The 20,401-nt window shown below is 46.4% G+C and overlaps 2 long non-coding RNA genes across 9 annotated transcripts; both read right to left on the bottom strand.

Moving 5' to 3' along the window:
- Positions 1-1,063: 1,063 nt before the first annotated feature.
- On the bottom strand, positions 1,064-15,052 carry LOC109755829 (uncharacterized). Of its 8 annotated transcripts, none has more exons than XR_005764298.2 (4): positions 14,738-15,052; positions 14,202-14,273; positions 13,943-14,124; positions 1,064-1,671 (listed from the first exon to the last, which is right to left on the bottom strand). It is a non-coding gene; the product is annotated as an uncharacterized lncRNA (long non-coding RNA). The 8 variants fall into 8 exon arrangements; XR_005764295.2 differs by having other exon boundaries at positions 1,065-1,671; positions 13,913-14,124; XR_012188934.1 differs by lacking the exon at positions 1,064-1,671 and adding an exon at positions 2,379-2,640.
- Positions 15,053-16,596: 1,544 nt separating this feature from the next.
- LOC109755838 (uncharacterized) lies at positions 16,597-17,919 on the bottom strand. Its single transcript, XR_002231087.4, has 2 exons — positions 17,388-17,919; positions 16,597-17,300 (listed from the first exon to the last, which is right to left on the bottom strand). It is a non-coding gene; the product is annotated as an uncharacterized lncRNA (long non-coding RNA).
- Between the last annotated feature and the right edge of the window lie 2,482 nt (positions 17,920-20,401).

The raw sequence follows: 20,401 nt of genomic DNA, 5'->3' as shown, positions 1-20,401 counted from the left end.
ACTTAATTACACAGTTTGACCAAATTACAAGAAATCGCAGGCTACAATCAGCCGCCATACACCACCTCCGCCGACGACAAAATAACATGGGAATCAGGGGTAAACAACTCAAAGAAGCAAAATTGACAACACAAATCTTTTCATACAATCCTCATATCTCTCCCTGCAACGCCAATTCGAAAGTAAAACAACAGAAAAAGAAGAACACATTTGCATGGCGGGCATGGAAAACGACCAAGAACACCAAAACTTGTAATCAGAAATTACAGATGAAATTAATCTCCAAAAACTCTAACATACCGATAATTATCACATCCAAAACAACAAACAGGACGTAGAATGAGGCCTACGAACACCACGGTAAACACCAACGCCCAAAACACGTCCGCCGCCAAATGCCCACGCCATCACCTCCGGTGACTCCAGATCACAAAACACGACCAGGTGAGCGCGCGCACGTGCGGAACCCCTTACATGTCTCCTCTGGCAACGAATGGCCCGCGGCACCGCGCCGGAGAACGCCCGGAAGCTCCACGCTGCATCCCCTGTTTCTGCCCGTCGTACACGCAGGAAGTCAGTTCAAGTAGAAAACCACGTCAGTCCAACCTATAAACTACGTCAGTTCAAGTAGGGTAACAGAATAATATTCTGTTACGCGAAACAGAATAGCCCAGATGTGTGTGTGTCTATATATATATGTGTGTGTGTGTGTGTGTGTGTGTGTGTGTGTGTGTGTGTGTGTGTGTGTGTGTGTGTGTGTGTGTGTGTGTGTGTGTGTGTGTGTGTGTGTGTCACCCTGGGTGAGGAATTCTTATTCCTCACCCCAGCCATCTCCCACGACCACACCTTTAAAACATAAGAAAACAAGAGCACTTGAGGTAAGGTTACGACCTGAAGAAGGAACCGGTCTCCAATACGAAAAGCAAAAGGTATTCGGGTAATATTACTTTCTGCATGCCAACAAATTACACCCTGCATGTGAGGAACCCGTGCAGCACATCAAAATAACACTATAAAATATTAATAACGTTGTTGTAATTTTACAGTGAGTACGAGGCGTGCCTGACTTTTTTTGTACAACAAGACTGCGTTCCTATAAATTGGTCTAAGTGTAATTCCTATTTGCATTACAGTGATGGTAACAGTCCAAAAGCCCAACCGATGGTCGGAGCTGATTGAGATGACAACATTAATATCTGAAAGAACCGAACAACATATCTATCATCAAGAACACGTTACAATCAACAACCTCAAGGAACGGATGGTACCCTCACACATATTTGAACATGGTTCTTAAAAAAAAACACATATTTGAACATGGTCTTCAAGCAGCTTAACAATTTCTCACATGTTCAACAATCCCTCAATGGACTGAACCATTCTTATCCATGGCCTGGAAGCAAAATAGTATCCTAAGAATAGCACTGAAGCCTTTAGGTTCACCTCTCTTCTCAGCAGTCGTAAATTTTGCTACGGATTATTGGTAAAAGGTCTAAATTTTGAATCTACCACTACTTGTACCCACCATACACTAAAATACGGAGACATATTCCAGAAAACTCATTTCTCTCTATCCCTCATACATTTGTTGTCATTCACTTGAAGGTAGAGGCCACCAACAAACAAGAATATATCACACTTGAAGGTAGACTGAGGATTTACTACCATAATCTGAAAAAAAGATTTAAAACCTAAGTTATAACAAGCGAAGTTTGGATGTACCAATTTCAGTAAAATCACATGAACATGCTGGCTACAGGTATGAATCAAAAGTAAACAGAGAAACAAGACAGAGAGGCGAAGCTTTTCCTTCATGTAAAAATTTCTTCCATAGTCAATCTGTAAATATTGGCGAACATCCTCCAATCTTTAGAGGTAGGTCTTTCTGTCATGTGTAGCCATAAGAAGCATGTAGGTTTCTTTGTCTCCAGTTGACATGAAAAGCTTAATTACTTCATGGTAATAATCATTAAACTTCTGAATTCTGACCAAGAACAAAGGAACCTTAAACTTCTGATTTATCGTCCTAAACAAAAGTGAACATAACTCTATAAGAATATGAGCTTCAAGGCTTTACATGATAATTTAGATCCATGACAAAATTTGTATAGCAATTTTTTTGAAGATAATATCATACACAAGGTAGTTTGTAAACAGGAACTTCAGTCAGTATGAAGGGAACGCAAGCCAATAGTCTACATCTGAACAAGCTAGTAACAGCCAAAAATCAACCATAGCAAGAAGCCACAAGTCAATTGTAACGCCCACGATGCGGCTATATCTCCCACGTGTCGAGGCACGACTTAGAGGCATAACCGCATTGTAGGTATTGTCGCAAGAAGGGTCATTTTCACACAATCCCATGTAATGAACAAGAATGGGATAACGAGAGTTGGCTTACAATCGCCACTTCACACAATACATACATTAATTCATACATCATCCAAAATCCACACATAGACCGACTACGGTCAAATCCAAATGAAAATAAGATAACCCCAAATGCTAGATCCCCGATCGTCCCAACTAGGCTCCACTACTGATCATCCGGAAACGAAACATAGTAACGACCACGTTCCTCGTCGAACTCCCACTTGAGCTTGGTTGCGTCATCTGCACGGGTATCGTCGGCACCTGCAACTGTTTTGGTAGAATCTGTGAGTCACGAGGACTCAGCAATCTCACACCCGCGAGATCAAGACTATTTAAGCTTGTAGGAAGGATGGGGTAATGAGGTAGAGCTGCAGCAAGCACTAAGCATATATGGTGGCTAACATACGCAAATAAGAGCGAGAAAAGGAGCATCGCAACGGGCGCGAAGCTAGAAATGATCAAGAAGTGATCCTGAAACTACTTACGTTCATGCATAACTCAAACCGTGTTCACTTCCCGGACTCCGCCGAAAAGAGACCATCATGGCTACACACACGGTTGATGTATTTTAAATAAGTCAAGTGTCAAATTCTCTACAACCAGACATTAACAAATTCCCATCTGCCTCATAACCGCGGGCACGGCTTTCGAAAGATAATACCCTGCAGGGGTGTCCCAACTTAACCCATTATAAGCTCTCACGGTCAACGAAGGATAAACCTTCTCCCGGGAAGACCCGATCAGACTCGGAATCCTGGTTTACAAGACATCTCGAAAATGGTAAAACAAGACCAGCAAAGCCGCCCGATGCGCCTACAAATCACGATAGGAGCTCCACATATCTCGTTCTCAGGGCACACCGGATAAGTCAAGCTACGAGTAAAAACCAGGCCTCGAGTTTCCCCGAGGTGGCCCCGCAGGCTGCTCGGTTCGGACCAACACTCTAAGGAGCACTGGCCCGGGGGGTTAAATAAAGATGACCCTCGAGCTCGCGAAAACCCAAGGGGAAAAAAGGCGTAGGTGGAAAATGGTAAAACCGAGGTTGGGCCTTGCTGGAGGAGTTTTATCAAGGCGAACTGTCAAGAGGGTCCATAAATCACCCAACCGCGTAAGAAACGCAAAATCAAGGAACATAATACCGGTATGACGGAAACTAGGGCGGCAAGAGTGGAACAAAACACCAGGCATAAGGCCGAGCCTTCCACCCTTTACCAAATATATAGATGCATTAATTAAATAAGAGATATTGTGATATTCCAAAATATCCATGTTCCAACATGGAACCAACCTCAACTTCACCTGCAACTAGCAACGCTATAAGAAGGGCTGAGTAAAAGCGGTAACTTAGCCAAACAACGGTTTGCTAGGAAAGGATGGTTAGAGGCTTGACATGGCAATATGGGAGGCATGATATAGCAAGTGGTAGGTAGCGCAGCATAGCGATAGAGCGAACAACTAGCAAAGCAAAGATACAAGTGATTTCGAGGGTATGGTCATCTTGCCTGAGATCCCGCAAGGAAGAAGAACGGGTCCATGCAGAAGACCAACGGATGAAGTCGAACGAATCCTCACAAACGCGACGTTACTGGAACTAACCCGAAGAGCAACACCGAAAAGAAGCAAACAACATGGTAAACAACCATCACATGAACATGGCATGATGCACAATCAAGTATGATGCATGTCCGGTTTAGTGAGGCATGGCAAAGTGCACAAACAACACTACAAATTAAGTGGAGCTCAATATGCAACGACTTGCATATTGACGAGACACCACATTCAAGTTATTTAGTTCGCTCTCGTTTATGTACCCAACAATATTCAATGTCATTAAACATGGCAAGGAGTGAAGTATAAGTAAACTAACTATTTAGGCAAGTTTAAATGAGGCCGGAACAACAAACAACAATTCCGGAAAATCCTCATATGCATATTTTGGAATTGGTACTGTTCTGCCCTAAACCATATTTTAATGATGTTAATCAGCAAACAAAGTGCACCATGTTAATCTATACATTTTTCTACCCCATGTACATATAAAGAACATTTAAATCTGAGCTACGGTTATTTAGTTATGAAATAAAACATTTTAGCATGGCATTTATGCAAAATTAAACAAACAGCAAGTTTAAACATTTTAACATGGATGAAAACAGCATAACATGAAACTAGACAGAAATCTAAGCATTTTTCATATATATAATGTTTTTACATATGATGCACTGTTAAAGAGTTATTATATGCATGATGTTTGAGGGTTTTTCTGTAAAACTGCAGTTCTCTGGATAATGCTAAAATCGCAGACATGAAAAAAAACACTACGTGGGCCAAAACTGTTGGGCGGTTAGGCTGCTCACCATGGGCCAAGGCCCAGGCGGTGGAGAGGTAGGCCGGGACGGACTGGGCCGCACGGGGACGTGGCTGGCGACGCGGGACGAGCGGAAGCAGAGGAGTGGTCAACGCGGCTGCGCGACTGCAGCCTCCTCTCGAACAGAGGCAGGAGCGGGACTTGGCGGCGCCAGGCGACGACGGGCGCGGGACAGGTCGATCCGGGGCGGCAACTCCAGATCCAGGCGCGAGGTAGGCCGCCGGTGGCTTGGGCTTCAGGCTCCTGTCCATGGGCATGTAAGAGAGAGAGAGAGAGAGATGTGAGGAATAGAGGGAAGCACGGGGAGGAAGGGAGAGACAGGGGAGGAGAGGAGCGGGACAAGGATGAGCGACGAGGCTCACCGGAGATGGTGGTGAGGCCGTCGAGGATGGAGGTGCCGGCAGCGAGGTTCGATGAAGGCGGCGGAGGCAAGGTGCAGGAGCTCCTCGGCTCCATGGAGGTGCTCTAGCACGAGCAGATCGAGCACTCCTCGCTCGGGGATGCGCTGCTTGAGGAGGAGAACTGCAGATGCGGCTCGGGGCAGGGGAGGAGCTTGGGCGCGGGCGCGCTGAACCGTAGGCGCAAGGAAGGTTCAGATCGGGAGCTCCTCTCCCGATCGGAGTTGGAGGAGGAGGCACCGGCGAGGTGGATCGAGTGGGGTGCTGGCTCTGGTTGGCTGGGTTTGCAAATCGAGGAGGTGGCTGGATCGACTGGATGGATGGATCGAGGGGATGGCTAGGCACGGAAAGAGAGGAGCAGGTGGATCGGGAGGAGATCCCGAGGTTGGAGGGAGGCTGTCGGCTGGCGGCGGCGGAGGATGGGATAAGTCTCTAGAATTTAGGGTTAGGCGGTGTATATAGGTAGGGAATTAGGGTAGGGGTTAACTCGGTCCGTCCGATCGTAATCGGGCGGTCGAGAATAAATAGGTAGGGAGTCTAAATAAGAAAACGGAGATGTTTTATAGATGTTAGGAGACGATCCGGACCCACCGGTAACACAATCCGGGTCGGGTTCGGGGAAGTTTCGGACACGCACGAGGGGGTCAGTGCACTGTGCAGAAAGGGCCAAACGGCCGGACCACAAAAGAACGGCTAGACTGAGAAAGGTCAACGGAGGCGAGGAGGGACGCGGCAACTACGAACGGATGCAAACTTTATGAAAACATGCAGATGCAATGTGCATGATGCTATGATGAAATGCAACAAACAAATAAATAACAGAGCTGACACGCAAAACAGGAAAGGCATCTGGAGCGTCGGTCTCGGGGCGTTACACCACTCCACCACTACAAGAGGATCTCGTCCCGAGATCTAGGATGGCACCGGAGGGAAAACGGGGGAGGAATAGGTAAAACAAAGTTGCTTCTTTGACAAACGAGTGAAACCCACAAACCTTGAGAGGTTGAACAAATCGAAAGAAAGAATACAATGGAGGTGAACGAGATTGCAAACACTGCGTTAGCAGAGAAGAACAAAGAACATGATGAGAACCAAGAGCTTAGGGACAAGATAGATTTTGAAGCCACTCCGGTTAAAACAAGATAGAGTAGGATTAAGAATGATATAATTTGGACAACACTCCGACTGAAAATGGAAGGAATTAACATGAACTTGCGAAGATGGGATGATACTTGAGAAATCAATAACACACTGCCTCCGGAACTATTGAAAAAATGGCACAAGGGGTAAGAAAGATTTCAGACCGCACTCTGGTTGAGGAAGGAGGCAAAACTTGATAAGATGAGAGAGCTCGAATGAAAACACAACACTCCGGTTAGATGGATAAGCAAGAAAAAGAACACGATCTTTACAAAACGAGGAGATGGGTGAAGAGAGCAACATCACAAAGCCTCCGGAAACAATGCATGATAGTTAGATAGTTGGAGTGAATAGAACGAAGAATGAAACCAACATCTCCTATCATAAATGAATTTTAAAGGGCATCCTTACGAAGTAGGATTGAACGGAGTTGTTGGAAAACCAACAACGAAAAGAATAAGCTTGTAGTGGACTTATGGAAAAACTTCTCAAAGCTATGAGGTGAAATTCTGCCACTAACGGAAACAATAGATTGGCTTGATATGAACAAGGAGACGAGAAACTTATTTCACCGGAGGATAAATGAAGAACTTGTGTCATTTATAAGCACCATAAATAGCAACAATCCTTGAAGAAAGCTTTAGGTGAAATATAACCCAAGATAACTCCAATGAAGAGATTGATGGATTTAAAATATCTCATTCCTGACAACATGTGAATCATGAAAAATGAATGAAACTGTCAAAATGACATAACACCACCTCAAAAGATATTGTAGAAAGAATTGCACTTTGGAATGCAAGAGGAAGAATACTTGAACTCCTCAAAACAAAACATGTGTTGAGCACCATGTTTATTTTGAAGTATGGCTTGACGGATCATAACTTCGAGAGAAATCTTGAAGAACAATTGGAGAATGAAAAGAATCCTTAACGAACCACCATGTGAACCTTCCATGAAGAACTCCGGTAAAACAAGGATGATAGAAAGAGAGAGAAGTTGAAAACACAAGGTGAAGCCTTGCAACGATTTAGATGGAGCTTCGCGACGAGATAATGCGGAAAAAACTTGGAACTCCGGAAGAAGGAATTAATCACTTGGATGAAACAAGAACAAGAATTATGTTATGCGTATCCTTCACCAAATTAGATTGATGACAAGCAACGGATTTGGCATACTACTTATTCTCGTTGAAAAAGGATTGAAGAGAGATATTGCTCAACTTGGGAAGGTCTTCAACGAACCACCGGTAGGATTTGGGAAGAATGAATGAATTGATACGGTAACAAAGGAAGAGGAATCTTTGAACGAACCACCGTAAGAACTGAAAATGAAAATAGCAAAGGCACAATTCACCGGGAAGAATTATAAAAAGAATGAAGATACTTTAGAGAATTTAGATACATAAGAACGAAGAGATCATGAACTAATTAGCGGATATTTGAACGATGCACCGGTAAGATTTGGAGAATGAGATCTGAAAGTTGAGAATGAATAATTCTGAGATGATGAGTTCCAGAGAATCAAACTGAAAAGACTCCCGAATTGCTTCGGATGGGTGAAAAGAATTCTCGCAGTCAAAAACAATTATGAGAGGATGGCAACAAGTTAGAACCACACATCTTCAAGAGAATGGACAAGATTTAAGGAAACTCTTCTTCGGTCTTCAAAATCCGAGAATGACGATGAGAAACACCACCATGAATTGTTGAGGCACTCCAGAATGAAAATTAGAAAGGTTGGACCAACGATGAAAAGAATTTGAAAGATCTTGGAGAAAGACATATGACTGATGATCACCCATTCTTACGTCAAACTTCGAAAAGAATTTGGAATAGCTCCGGGAAAATTAGAAGAGTCGGGTAAGATCCTGGGAAAAGACCTGTGGGTTAGGGCCCACTCAAAAGAAACACCGTTGAACGATTTAAAAGAGAGATTGCACTGGTTGAATTAAATGGCTTGAATGAGATAACAAACTCGAAATAGCTTGAACGGATTAGGAATGAAAACACGAATCTCCTGCAATATCTTCAGTACACCGGAACAAATAAATAGCAAGCGGGGAATGATTAAGAGATGCACCGGCATGAGAAAACATTTGAAACGAGGAAAGGATAAGATCAACAAAGCTTGAATTGAATCCACCGGAGAAGAAAAGAGAATGATGAACTTGAAGCTCCGTTAGTATCTTCCTGAGAATCAGCGGATTAGAACATTGATGGAAAAGAATGGAGAAACTTCACATCCATAAGATGGATACATGATTAAGAAATCTGAGTCCTTGAAGAAAGAGGGTGGGAGGGCGGGAAAACAAAGGCAACTTGGGGCAGATGGAATAAACACCGTTGAGAAAACTTATAATTGATCTTGCGGATGGGGAGAATGATGGGATCATCTCGAAGAGAAATGCACCGGTTGGAAATAGAGTTAAGATGGCAATCTCGATGATCAAGAAGGATTAGTATCTGCATTGGAATATGAGAACACCACTTAGAAAAGGTATGGAATCCACATTTGACTTCGAAGCAACTCTAATACCACAACTTAAAACAAAACAAAGGATTTGGCTTGCGAAATAAGCCGGAACAAACATGATAGAGATTTCGCCCGAAGTTTTCGTGATGGGGCCCACACGGGCTCGATCGCACAGCACCATCATGTACAAGGCAGTGCACATGACATACGAAGCGTCCCCGAGTCGGCATAGCCAAGGACTCTTTAAGACACTACGAAACCACTGTAAAACCAACCGTGGAAAGGCGAACCACTAGACGTTGAACCCCAATCTCATATCATGCATCTGTCGGAAAGATATCCTAGAAGCTACTTGAATTCCCACTTATAAACTCCCGAAACTTTCTGGTTATGCAATCAGGTGTTGGGGATACAGGGGACACAATATATCTCACCCAAACTAACAATACCTAGATCCAGCTGTATCCATCCTTCAACACATAACCAAGAAATCTTCGAAAATCATTTACCTCAACCTTCGAAAAGCATCCGTTATACGAGTTATGGCAATACTCCCGAACTCCCGCCCCAGTACTGGGTGGCGTCGAGGTGATCTCACCAATAACTGCATAAAAGAGATTTTCGATGTCGGCGAAACTCAGGTATTCCAGAACTGCAACGATAAAATTGTGACGACAACACCTCGGAGCTCAATTCCCCGGGACACTGCCACAACCCCTAAATGTCAGGAGGCACCAAGAACAATGTTCTCGTCACAAAACCATCGGAACGATTCCAAGATACCCGCGTGATCCTAATTTTTTTTAGTGAAATTTGAGGAGAGGAAAGTCAAAACATCTGCGTCAGGAGGCCTCACCAGAGCGACGAAGGGACTGAGGAGTAAAAAGAATCCTACTCTCCGATATATATAATCCTAAGACTCAAAACATTTTTGTTCTAGACTCAACAACGCCAGCGATTCGATCAAGCAGGGGCTCCTAAGTCGGGGATGGCTCTGATTACCAACTTGTAACGCCCACGATGCGGATATATCTCCCACGTGTCGAGACACGACTTAGAGGCATAACCGCATTATAGGTATTGTCGCAAGAAGGGTCATCTTCACACAATCTCATGTAATGAACAAGATTGGGATAACGAGAGTTGGCTTACAATCGCCACTTCACACAATACATAAATTAATTCATAAATCATCCAAAATCCACACATAGACCGACTACGGTCAAATCCAAATGAAAATAAGATAACCCCAAATGCTAGATCCCCGATCGTTCCAACTGGGCTCCACTACTGATCATCCGGAAACGAAACATAGTAACGACCACGTTCCTCGTCGAACTCCCACTTGAGCTCGGTTGCGTCATCTGCACGGGTATCGTCGGCACCTGCAACTGTTTTGGTAGAATCTGTGAGTCACGAGGACTCAGCAATCTCACACCCGCGAGATCAAGACTATTTAAGCTTGTAGGAAGGATGGGGCAATGAGGTAGAGCTGCAGCAAGCACTAAGCATATATGGTGGCTAACATACGCAAATAAGAGCGAGAAAAGGAGCATCGCAACGGGCGCGAAGCTAGAAATGATCAAGAAGTGATCCTGAAACTACTTACGTTCATGCATAACTCAAACCGTGTTCACTTCCCGGACTCCGCCAAAAAGAGACCATCACGGCTACACACACGGTTGATGTATTTTAAATAAGTCAAGTGTCAAGTTCTCTATAATCGGACATTAACAAATTCCCATCTGCCTCATAACCACGGGCACGGCTTTCGAAAGATAATACCCTGCAGGTGTGTCCCAACTTAGCCCATTATAAGCTCTCACGGTCAACGAAGGATAAACCTTCTCCCGGGAAGACCCGATCAGTCTCGGAATCCCGATTTACAAGAAATCTCGACAATGGTAAAACAAGACCAGCAAAGCCGCCCGATGCGCCGACAAATCCCGATAGGAGCTGCACATATCTCGTTCTCAAGGCACACCGGATAAGTCAAGCTACGAGTAAAACCAGGCCTCAAGTTTCCCCGAGGTGGCCCCGCAGGCTGCTCGGTTCGGACCAACACTCGAAGGAGCACTGGCCCGGGGGGTTAAATAAAGATGACCCTCGGGCTCGCGAAAACCCAAGGGAAAAAAAGGCTTAGGTGACAAATGGTAAAACCAAGGTTGGGCCTTGCTGGAGGAGTTTTATCAAGGCGAACTGTCAAGAGGGTCCCATAAATCACCCAACCGCGTAAGAAACGCAAAATCAAGGAACATAATACCGGTATGACGGAAACTAGGGCGGCAAGAGTGGAACAAAACACCAGGCATAAGGCCGAGCCTTCCACCCTTTACCAAATATATAGATGCATTAATTAAATAAGAGATATTGTGATATTTCAAAATATCCATGTTCCAACATGGAACCAACCTCAACATCACCTGCAACTAGCAACGCTATAAGAAGGGCTGAGTAAAAGCGGTAACTTAGCCAAACAACGGTTTGCTAGGAAAGGATGGTTAGAGGCTTGACATGGCAATATGGGAGGCATGATATAGCAAGTGGTAGGTAGCGCAGCATAGCGATAGAGCGAACAACTAGCAAAGCAAAGATACAAGTGATTTCGAGGGTATGGTCATCTTGCCTGAGATCCCGCAAGGAAGAAGAACGGGTCCATGCAGAAGACCAACGGATGAAGTCGAACGAATCCTCACAAACGCGACGTTACTGGAACTAACCCGAAGAGCAACACCGAAAAGAAGCAAACAACATGGTAAACAACCATCACATGAACATGGCATGATGCACAATCAAGTATGATGCATGTCCGGTTTAGTGAGGCATGGCAAAGTGCACAAACAACACTACAAATTAAGTGGAGCTCAATATGCAACGACTTGCATATTGACGAGACACCACATTCAAGTTATTTAGTTCGCTCTCGTTTATGTACCCAACAATATTCAATGTCATTAAACATGGCAAGGAGTGAAGTATAAGTAAACTAACTATTTAGGCAAGTTTAAATGAGGCCGGAACAACAAACAACAATTCCGGAAAATCCTCATATGCATATTTTGGAATTGGTACTGTTCTGCCCTAAACCATATTTTAATGATGTTAATCAGCAAACAAAGTGCACCATGTTAATCTATGCATTTTTCTACCCCATTTACATATAAAGAACATTTAAATCTGAGCTACGGTTATTTAGTTATGAAATAAAACATTTTAGCATGGCATTTATGCAAAATTAAACAAACAGCAAGTTTAAACATTTTAATATGGATGAAAATAGCATAACATGAAACTAGACAGAAATCTAAGCATTTTTCATATATATAATGTTTTTACATATGATGCACTGTTAAAGAGTTATTATATGCATGATGTTTGACGGTTTTTCTGTAAAACTGCAGTTCTCTGGATAATGCTAAAATCGCAGACATGAAGAAAAAACACTACATGGGCCAAAACTGCTGGGCGGCTAGGCTGCTCACCATGGGCCAAGGCCCAGGCGGTGGAGAGGTAGGCCGAGACGGACCGGGCCGCGCGGGGACGTGGATGGCGACACGGGACGAGCCGAAGCAGAGGAGTTGTCAACGCGGCTGCGCAACTGCAGCCTCCTCTCGAACAGAGGCAGGAGCGGGACTTGGCGGCGCCAGGCGACGACGGGCGCGGGACAGGTCGATCCGGGGCGGCAACTCCAGATCCAGGCGCGAGGAAGGCCGCCGGTGGCTTGGGCTTCAGTCTCCTGTCCATGGGCATGTAAGAGAGAGAGAGATGTGAGGAACAGAGGGAAGCACGGGGAGGAAGGGAGAGACAGGGGAGGAGAGGAGCGGGACGAGGATGAGCGACGAGGCTCACCGGAGATGGTGGTGAGGCCGTCGAGGATGGAGGTGCCGGTGGCGAGTTCGATGAAGGCGGAGGAGGCAAGGTGCAGGAGCTCCTCGGCTCCATGGAGGTGCTCTAGCACGAGCAGATCGAGCACTCCTCGCTCGGGGATGCGCTGCTTGAGGAGGAGAACTGCAGATGCGGCTCGGGGCAGGGGAGGAGCTTGGGCGCGGGCGCGCTGAACCGTAGGCGCAAGGAAGGTTCAGATCGGGAGCTCCTCTCCCGATCGGAGTTGGAGGAGGAGGCACCGGCGAGGTGGATCGAGTGGGGTGCTGGCTCTGGTTGGCTGGGTTTGCAAATCGAGGAGGTGGCTGGATCGACTGGATGGATGGATCGAGGGGATGGCTAGGCGCGGAAAGAGAGGAGCAGTTGGATCGGGAGGAGATCCCGAGGTTGGAGGGAGGCTGTCGGCTGGCGGCGGCGGAGGATGGGACAAGTCCCTAGAATTTAGGGTTAGGCGGTGTATATAGGTAGGGAATTAGGGTAGGGGTTAACTCGGTCCGTCCGATCGTAATCGGGCGGTCGAGAATAAATAGGTAGGGAGTCTAAATAAGAAAACGGAGATGTTTTATAGATGTTAGGAGACGATCCGGACCCACCGGTAACACAATCCGGGTCGGGTTCGGGGAAGTTTCGGACACGCACGAGGGGGTCAGTGCACTGTGCAGAAAGGGCCAAACGGCCGGACCACAAAAGAACGGCTAGACTGAGAAAGGTCAACGGAGGCGAGGAGGGACGCGGCAACTACGAACGGATGCAAACTTTATGAAAACATGCAGATGCAATGTGCATGATGCTATGATGAAATGCAACAAACAAATAAATAACAGAGCTGACACGCAAAACAGGAAAGGCATCTGGAGCGTCGGTCTCGGGGCATTACATCAATAAAGATTGAGACTTTTCGGCAGAAAATTAAGTCACTAAGTCTTTTCAGTTTCATAATTGAAGAGCTTCATCTTTTGAGAAAGCAAATTTTTTGGGCAAGATGTGCATTCTATGTGACAGTGGTGGACACTCTACCATCAACCATGGACATGCTGGGCAAAAAGTAAACTAATAATGACACGATCTATGTACCAACTGGGCAAAAAGATATTACGGTCTTGAGTATTTAGCTTGTAGGACAGCTATAACTAATACTAACAAATTGGGGGAGGAGATAAAAATTGAAACTGAAATACCTAGTTAGCCTATGCCTGTTGGGACATGATCTATTAAATTCAATTACTATACTTCTTTGCTAAATCAAACCATATTGGGAGGATAATTAGACACATACTCCTGCGAATTTATGGAGAGAGGGCTATACTTGAGAGCTCCAGCGGCTAAGGCCTGCTTGACGACCGTCTTGCTGGGAGGAGATGCAGACCACATCAACAAGCAAGCCAACGGTCAATGTAACCTGGCCACGAGGACTACAAGAGATGTTGCACGACTGGTAAGCCTACTGCGATCGACGACCACCCACCACCGTGAAAAAATGGAGTATTCCTGAGAAAATGCAGTCAAATAGTGTTAAGTACAAGAATACAAACACAAGGAAGCTTATACTGTAAAATGAAAATAACCTTTTTTGACAAAAGCCTCGATCCCTGCTTTAACAAAAGCAACAGTCTTCTGAGTACCAGCTCTTACAAGAACTGCTTAGCATAATATACCAAGTGCCAGCGAGCAGCATGGAAGAATAAAGGAGTTTAGTGATGAACTGAGCAGAAAAGACCAAGGTGAGCTGATACAGCTTTCTTTAACTGAAATTTCATTGGTTGCTTCTGTATCTTGTTAGGTTTCCCAATTTGAACAAACAAATGATCGTATTCCTGCGTACTCTCGGCAACGACTCCCAACATCCATCAAGACGTGCAAAATAAAACCCAACATCGCCTCGAGATAACTCCAACAACATAGAAAATCTAGTATCTGAACCACTCGTCAAAAGCTAAGTAACATGACCTACCAGATTCTTCTTCCTAGTTTTATTGAGCGAACCAGGTACTAATCAGAGATCAAACTATCTACTTGGGAAGAACATGACAAAGGGCAACTTAATTAAGTGGAAGCTAATTGGAATTTTGAAATGGAAATCACTAGAATTGGGGTTGCTCACCTCCCCTCGTGCACCAAACCAAATTTCAATCCAAACAACAGTACTGCCGACGCAATTGCCTGCCACAGCTTCGCGGACAGCGCCGCACTAGACCTAGGCAGACGCCGCACACCAGGCCGCCCCAATTCGCTGAACAACCACCCTAGGTCGAGACCACCCGGCGAGCAGCACAGCGCTCCACCAGGCAGGCCGCCCCAATTCGCCGAGCACCACGCCGCCGTCACCCGTGTTGTTCGTTGTCGATAGACGCGAATCGTCGCAACCTTTTTTTTACTCAGGAAAGAGAAAGGGATGGGGAAGTGGGGTGGACAGGAACATGGGGTAGCTTCGAGTCAAGCGTTACGGAAAATTACATACATACCGATGTAATTTTACAGCGTGGAACCAAGTGTGCTGCAGTACTCATACAAGTGAACTTTCCGTCGCAAAAGATTGCACTCTGTGTTTTCTTTACCTTATTTGCTCTAATTTTTGAACAATTAGTCAAAACGGGTGTGTAATATACCGTTGAATAGCTATGGATTAGGTGCTACTTCGACATGTTGAACACTTTTCGAGATTCCACACGGTTTAAGAGCAGTTTTGAAAATGGTGCGGCCCATGACAAGTGGCAGCGAGCCTTTTTTCGTGATTTCTCTAAACCGCTCGCCAGAATGAAGCAAATGATACACCATTGGAAAGATATCGTCGGGGCGCATCTTTTTCATATCTACTATTTTCTCTAATTCGTTACGGTTTAAGAGCAATTTCAAAATTACTAAATCGCGGAATTCTGTTTTTCAATTTTTTTTCAAATTTGCGGTACTGTTTTCGCTCCAGTTTTCTAATCGTTTGTCGCAATGAGGCGTATGATACGCCGTTGAAAAGCTACGGATGAGGCGCAACTTTCATGTGTTAAAATGTTTTTGAGATTCCTTACGGTTTTTAGTTAATGTTTTAAATTGTGCGGCTGACGACGAGCGGCAGCGGCCGTTTTTCGCGAAATTTTTACAAACCGCTGGTCGAAATGATCCAAGTTATACGCCGTTGGAAAGATATCAATGAGGCGCAACTTTTTTATATAGAACACTCTCTCTGATTCCTTACGATTTAGGAGCAATTTTGATTTTAACGAAATGCGGACACTGTTTTTTCGCGACACCAAAATCGTCGTATGTACTGCATCAGAAAGAAAAACACACTTCTTTAGACTAAAAAGTGCACTTCATCGAAAAACAAGTGCACTACATGATTTCTTTTTTGTGGGACGTAAAATTTCCTAAATGAGGTGGGGTGCACTTCATGTCGAGTGTTGGTGAACCGCAAGACTATGAAAAGTGAACCTCGAGACTATCGTAAACGGGCCGTACTGCATCAGACGGAAGACCGCACTTATTTAGACTAAAAACCGCACTTCATTGGACAGACAAGTGCACTGCATGATTTCTTTTTTGTGGGACGTAAATTTACCAAACGAGATGCAGTGCACTTCTTTAGACTAAAACTCCCACTTCATCGGACAGGCAAGTACACTTCATGATTTATTTTTTTGTGGGACGTAAATTTTTCCAAACGAGGTGGAGTGCACTTCATGTCGAGCGTTGGTGAACCTCAATACTATGAAAAGTGAACCACATTATTTTTCTTTTATCGCCTCCGTAATGCTTTTTATCAATGAGTATGCACTGCAGGGACGAGGTGAGTGTACTGCATCAATTGTTCTTTTCCAATTTTCTTTCTACTGCACACAAACAACAGAGTGAGCTGCATTAAAAAAATCAACCTTTTCCAATTTGTTTTCTTCCATTTTGTTTTTGCACATGGCAACATAGTGAACCGCTCGGAGATAGAAGATCACTACAGCAATGAAACAAGTGAGCTGCACTTAATTTTTTTTACTTTTCTTCTATGCATGTTTACGAGAGCCACAAACGAAACAAAGTGCATTAGAAAAAGAAGTGAACTTCTCATGGGCAAGTGCACTGCAGAATTTTTGCTAGACGGTACATTGGCGGGTTGCGAGCTGCATGCACTGGAAATACGGACTACAGCGCGGTGAGGTGAGTACTGCACTCGGCAGAAGGAGGCACAATGGCGTTGACCCGGAGCAGCACTCGTCGCCATCCTGGCCAAAGCACCGAACCGTCTGGCACATGTTTTTGAGCTGCACCGCAGCGGCTGACCGCCTGCCCCCGTAAAGGAGAGCACCCTATAGCAGTGCACTTCCCTCCCGCCGCCAGGGAACCGCAACAAGTTGAGCAGAGAGCTACTTCCGGAGGCTCGTTGACGCCAGCATACACACATTTGAATTTCACACCGCACTGCATCGGCAAAATCTGAACATTTTCTTTCTGAACTAAAGGTCAACGCTCCACTAGCTGAAGGAATTACACGAGCTGCCTCGCCAACACAATCGTGCTGCACGCGCGCGCATGCCGGACTGCATTACCATGCTGCCCCAGCGAGGATCCATGACAGAGGGAGGGTTGAGATCCCACGGCCGAAGCCCGTGCTCACTGGGAGGCGCTCCTTGTGCTCGGCTGCAGAGAAGATCGAGAGAGGAAGGTAGGTGGCCTCCTGGTGCCTGCACATCATGGTGGTGGGTGAGATGGAGAAGGGGGCATGGGGTAGGAGGGGAGGAGGAGGAGGGGTGGCCATGGCTTAGCCTTACCGGTGATGGATCTACCCGGGAGACGCAAGGTGGAGCTCCTCCCGCTCCATCCAGCCTCGGAGAGTCACAGGGGGAAGCAGGGCGCAGCGCCTGCAACGCCTCCAGGGCGGCGCCGCGGCAAGGATTCTGGGGTTGGGGGCGCCGGTTGCGGGACTCACTGGATCCGCACGGAACGGGGACAGGGAGGCCACCGTGTCGGGAGATTACGGCTGCCCTCGGCGGCGCTGGGGCTGGGGGCGGCCGCTCGAAATCCCTCGGCTGCAGGGGAACATGGCCGGCTGGATCTGATAGGGCGACGACTGGATCCATGCGCCGAAGTGCTATACGGAGGTGGATGCACCTCCTACACCCCATCTCGCCGACGGAAGCCTGGCGGAGCACTCCCTCCCCGTGCTAGTAGGTAGCAGCGGTGGCCGGCAGGAGGAGCTGCTGCGGTGGTGCGGGGCGGGAGGTGGTGCGATGGCGCGCGTGGGAGGAGGTGCGGCGGTGCAGGGAGGGAGGGGGTCCGGCGGCACGGGGGAGGGAGGTGGTGCGGTGGCAGGGTGGGATGTGGAGGTGGTGCGGCGTGGGTCGTGGAGCAGGGAAGAGGGGAGTTGGGAGGGGACGATAGGATTCGGTGAGGGGAGTGGGGAGGGGGCGATAGTGGGGGTAGGGGTTTTGTTCAGTGCAGTTCTGTCATCGTTAGTGTGTAGCTACGTGTGTGGTTCGTAGGTGTTAGCAGAATAAGCGTAGGTGTTAGCAAAATAAGGTCTTAAGTGTGTTATTACAATATATTCATCCTATAGAAAACAATAATCCCCTTCTAAGTCAAATTAACCTTTCTTGTGTTGTTCAGGCAAAAAGTAGTGATGGACCAAGCGGGCCATAGATGGAAAGCATCGATATCGCTGATAACCGTTTAAGTGGGTGCGAGAGGACAACCACCACCGCTTTACATGTGGATCAAACATATATATGTTGAATACCAAAAATGCACAACTTTGATGTGTCACGTGCCTCAAAAACCATAAATCATGCACCCACATAGAGCGAGGTTCATGAAGCATACTACATATGATGGTCCCCTTCCCCCCTCTTCACCGCATACTATATGCTCTTGCCGTCATATGTACAACCCAAAAGAATCCTCATCGATGGTGAAATTAATTAACCTCTCCTGATGTAGGTCAAAGTGATGCATGCATGTATCGACGATGGTCTCGTGGGCCCACAGATGGAAGCGTCACACGTGAGTGTCCTAGCTAGGATAACCACCGCGTGCATGCATGTGGCCCAAAGAGGTGTTGTGTGATGTTTGAATAGCCAATTTCACAATTTTGATGTGGCACGTGCCTCGGAAACCGAAAAGTCCCGACTGAGTGAGGTGTACTTGTTCATGGACGTGTACGTATAGTATATATGCTAGTCCCCTCCCACCTCTTCGACGCATACTATATACCACCATAACACAAACAAAAAAGATTCTACCTTGCTGGTCAAATTAACCTCACTGCCGTCTGTTCATCAAAGTGATTGACGACGACCTCGCGGGCCCAAAGAAAGCATCACACACGAGTATCGAGTGTCGTGTAGGACAACCATCGAATGCATGTGGCCAAAACATGTATGTATGAAAGGGTTGTGTAATGTTTTAAATAACGAATTCACGACTCTGATGTGGCACCGGCCTGCCTATAAAAAAGGCCAACCCACACGGTGGCTCACAACTCGTAGTGTACTGCGAGCCACCCGCCACCCCCAGACGCACACACCCACACACACTGCGAATCCACCGCAACTACGATGCATGTTAAATTAATTATCCCGCGGTGAACATATGTTACCAAAGGAGGGACGTCTTAATTACAAAAAAATTACAGAGATCATTAAGATGTTTTAGTACATTAATTGATTGATTTTCTATGGGTATAATGTGCAAAAATCAAATTTGAGCTATATGCACACGTGACAGTGCACCTAAATGGATTGCAAAAACACATGTGTCTCACTGGGTGCATGTTCACTCCCCCTGCAACAAATTTCAAACATTGAGAATCTTAATTTTTAAATTCTACTACATCCAAAACTTATTTGAAGTTCATGAAACTTATTGTGTTGTCATATGGACACCAATACTAGACCAACAATGGATACGTGCCATGCTTCGGTTAAGCAATAAAGCGACAACATTAATTATCCAAATAGAAAAACAATATACGTGCTGCCGCGCGACCCCTGTGTCGTGCGAGCAGGCGTGAGTTGATGGGACGCAGGCGAGCAGTCCACCGCGCAGGCAGACCGGGAGGCGTGCGTGCAGGTGTGTGAATTGACGGAGGCAGGCTCGTTGCGCAGTGTCATCAGGAGGCGTGCGAGTAGCTATCTGAAACTTTGGTAGGCATGCCAGCAGTCTGGTGCGCAGGCCCACCGGCAGGCAAGCCATCAGTTTGACCATCGCCCGCCTCTCTCCCACAACTCACACTACTCCATAATAATGGTGCGCCCGAGCGGTCCCACCCCCCATCCTCGCCACACACACAATCCTCTCTCTCCGCTTGCATCCTCGACGCCGCTCTCGGTCCTCAAAGCCGTCGGTGTATGAGGATGCCACCGAAGCGCCCCATCGGAGGGAGTGGCGACGCTGGGGCTGCTAAAGCACCGGAGCACGGCATGGAGATGGAGACAGAGGTTGCCGTCACCGCCGGCGAGTTATTGCTGCACCCTGACGTCGTCGACGGCGTCGAGCTTCCACAGCCGGAGGCGGAGTTCCACACCGACTCTGGTGACGACCCCAGTGACGACTCCGACGACCACTCCGGCGACGACTCCGACAACGACGGACAACTGGTTGGTCATCTATACCCATTTATGTGTCAAATAGATCATATGGTTTCTCTGTTTACTCCTGGCTCCACTTTTTGGAATAGAAATCCTATGGTTATGTTCTCCCAATCCATGATGTAGCGATCCGACCTCAAACGGTCAAATCTCTGTGCATAAGTGTCATCCCTGGATCGGTAATGCTGACACACACGGTA

The sequence above is a fragment of the Aegilops tauschii genome, chromosome 7 (genome assembly GCF_002575655.3).
Source record: "Aegilops tauschii subsp. strangulata cultivar AL8/78 chromosome 7, Aet v6.0, whole genome shotgun sequence".
NCBI lineage: Eukaryota > Viridiplantae > Streptophyta > Magnoliopsida > Poales > Poaceae > Aegilops > Aegilops tauschii.
The sequence above is the reverse complement of the archived record's forward strand: the minus strand, read 5'-3'. Positions and strand labels throughout refer to the sequence as shown.